The sequence below is a fragment of the Protomyctophum bolini genome (genome assembly GCF_963924005.1).
Source record: "Protomyctophum bolini genome assembly, chromosome: 17".
In the NCBI taxonomy this organism is placed as follows: domain Eukaryota; kingdom Metazoa; phylum Chordata; class Actinopteri; order Myctophiformes; family Myctophidae; genus Protomyctophum; species Protomyctophum bolini.
In genome coordinates, this window is record NC_137878.1 from 39,644,250 (window position 1) to 39,647,500 (window position 3,251).

Consider the following 3,251-nt stretch of genomic DNA (forward strand, 5'->3'; position numbering starts at 1 on the left):
GAGTGACTGACTGACTGTGGCGTGTTCGCGTACGCACACATGCTTGATATATTGTTGTGCCAAATTCTTGGTTCCTTAATTATGTTCTCCTTAGATAATGGAATACCGGTATATGCATATATGTATGTGTGTGTGTGTGTGTGTGTGTGTCTCCATATATCCCAACGGCATACGCCCTAAGCCGATCTACAAGCTCACATGGCTGGGGTGTGGCAGAAGGAGTTTCCTTTACATGTTTCTTTCCTCCCTATCACGTTCTCCAGGTGGGCGTGCTGCATGCGTCCCCCCCTCCCCCTCCCCCCCTCCCCCCCACAGCCCACCCCCCCCTCCCCACACACAGCCCCCCCCCCGCCCCTCCCCTACCCATCCAGACTTCTCCGAACTGGCCGTTGCCCAGCTTCTTAGTGAGCTGCAGGGACTCTCGGGGGATCTCCCACACGTCCTTGGTCTTCACCGATAGGTCGGTCAGCTTAGGCATGCCCCGCCTACAGCTGCCAATCAAGCGGCAACACAGTCCTGCGGCTCTCTCTGTGTGGGTGTGTGTGGGGGGGGGGGGGGAGAGGGAGAGAGAGAGAGAGAGAGGGGAGGGGGACAGAGAGAGAGAGAGAGAGAGAGAGAGAGAGAGAGGAGAGAGAGAGAGAGAAGAGAGAGGAGGGGGGGGGGGACAGAGAGAGAGAGAGAGAGAGAGAGAGAGAGAGGGGGGGGGGGACAGAGAAGAGAGAGAGAGAGAGAGAGAGAGAGAGGAGAGAGAGAGAGGAGAGAGAGAGAGAGGGAGAGAGTGCATGGAGAGAGCGAAAGGAGAAACAGACAGACAGACAGACAGACAGACAGACAAAAGGGAAGGAGGAAGACAGACAGAAATGTGCGACAGAGAGATAAAGGAGAGAGAGGAGAGAGAGAGAGAGAGAGAGAGAGAGAGAGAGAGACAGAGAGACAAACTGCTTAGGCTCCACAAACAAGTAAACAGACATCTGAAGCAATGCGCGCGCAACATACACACACACACACACACAGGTGACACACACACCACACACACACTCTCTCCCGCTCAAAAACAGAGTAATTATTAGCTGCAGTCTAAAATGCGAGCATGGCACAGGAACAAGCGTGTCTCCAGACACCACTGGGCATTAGCCTGCCACACACACACACACACACACACACACACCCACACCCACACACGCACACACACACACACACACACACACATCACTGGGCATTAGCTGGTAATAACCCAGCGTGGCACAGAGACAGCTTCATGCCACACAGACACATCAAGGAGGAAGGGGGGGGGGGGGGGGGGGGGGGGGGTGTGGTGTTTTAACCATTCTGACCTGTACCTGAGATCAGATCTAAAATTGTTCTTCTACAATCCTGACAGTTTTCTGAAAAAGCTATGTTTCTATGTCAGTCGTTCTTCGATTTTTCAAAAAGAGCAGACCTACAAGCTCGTAGCGCGCCACGAGCTTGTAGAAAATGTTGCATCAAATCTTTGAATATATTAAATCTTTGAATATATATATTATTACAGAGTGAACATTTTAACTCAAATCTTTGCTTCTGGAGAGGGGGGTCCCTGGAACAACATATTTTCCAGATGGGGGGCCAATTACATACAATTTTTGGGGTCTTTGAAATGAAATATTGATTACCACTGATACAGAAACATGAGGTTTTTCCGAAAACTGTCAGGATTTAGAAGACTTTTTTTTTTACATGTCGACGTCAGGCCTAAATGGGTTAGATATAGTGTAGATATAGATAAACACAGTTATTATATTATTAATAGTTATTATTAGATATAGTGTAGTGGTGGCTGGGGGGCGGGGCACACCAGATAAACACACACAGTTTATCATATTATTAATTATCCTGTGGATTTGTTGCAGTAAAAAGTCTGGGCACTGCAACGTGCATGCTGTACCCACAGCAGCCACCAGAGGGTGTGAGAGACGCAGGTAGATGACAGGAGGAAATACATATTATATGCATACAGGGTGTGAACTGACGACAGCTCTGATTGATTGATTGATTGATTGATTGATTGATTGATTGAAGGATTGATTGACAATTTGCAGAATTACAGTACATTTCAAGCACAAACTCAATACAATAAAACTGTCAACTGTGAGTGGACGACCCAATTAAGCATTATTACACTTGTTTACAAGAGGGTCCACCTTGTTCAATTCATCATGACATTTAGAGAGAGTACAAATATACATTTCTATATTAGCCAAAAACAGGAAATCATCATAGGAGGAGGTAAAAAGCGGGAAAAAAAACATATACAGTGAGGGGAATTTAATGACATTTCTATCTCTGGGACCCCCCCCCCCCCCCCCAATTTATATTGTAAAATCAATGTTTTCAGTGTACGAAATGGAACCAAATTAGGTTCCATTTACTCCAAATTATATGTTCATGACGTTTAGAAGATTTAGAACACTTTCCTGGGGGTCTTTATATCAGTTTAATATAGGGAATATAATATAGGGAAGTGGAGAGATTGTAATTATATTAGTGGGGTAATTTATGCCGATGCGGAAGTGTGTGTGTGTGTGCGTGTGTGTGCGTGCGTGCGTGCGTGTGTGCGCTAGGCGTTACCTGTATAGTGCTCCACCAGCTGTTGCACCGTGTCAAACTGCGAGCGCGTGGTGATGTAATATCCTCCGTTGTCCAACTTCCTGATCTTGTAATGTTTGACGTGGTCGCCTTTCACATCGTCCCAGTCCCTGATGGACAGAGAGTAGGCGCCTGGACGGGAGAGAGACATAGAGACAGACACACACAGAGAGAGAGAGAGAGAGAGAGAGAGAGTTTGAATTAGTAATGGGACATTAATCAGCAAACACATCAGTATCGGATGATTTTTGTAGTTTTTAGATGAATCAGTTCAATTATTCAATCAGACCGATAAATCAATTAGACCGATATAAACAAGCCCAAAGTAACAGCTTGAACAGATCTACAAGCTCATACACTATTAAATATTAAGGTATTTAAGTTAAATCTGAGTCAAAGCATGCAGTGCAGACACCCTGTTACATGTATTTTTCAGAATGGACAAAATTATTATTATATTTTTTCAATACAGAATGAGATCATATCGACATCGGTGATATCGGTTATCGGCAATTAATTATATCGGATATCGATATCGGCCAAAATGTCTCTCATCGGCACATCCCTAGTCTGAAACGTTGCATCCCTTCAGGCTATGGGATGGCGACGCGTGGAGTCTGTTTCTT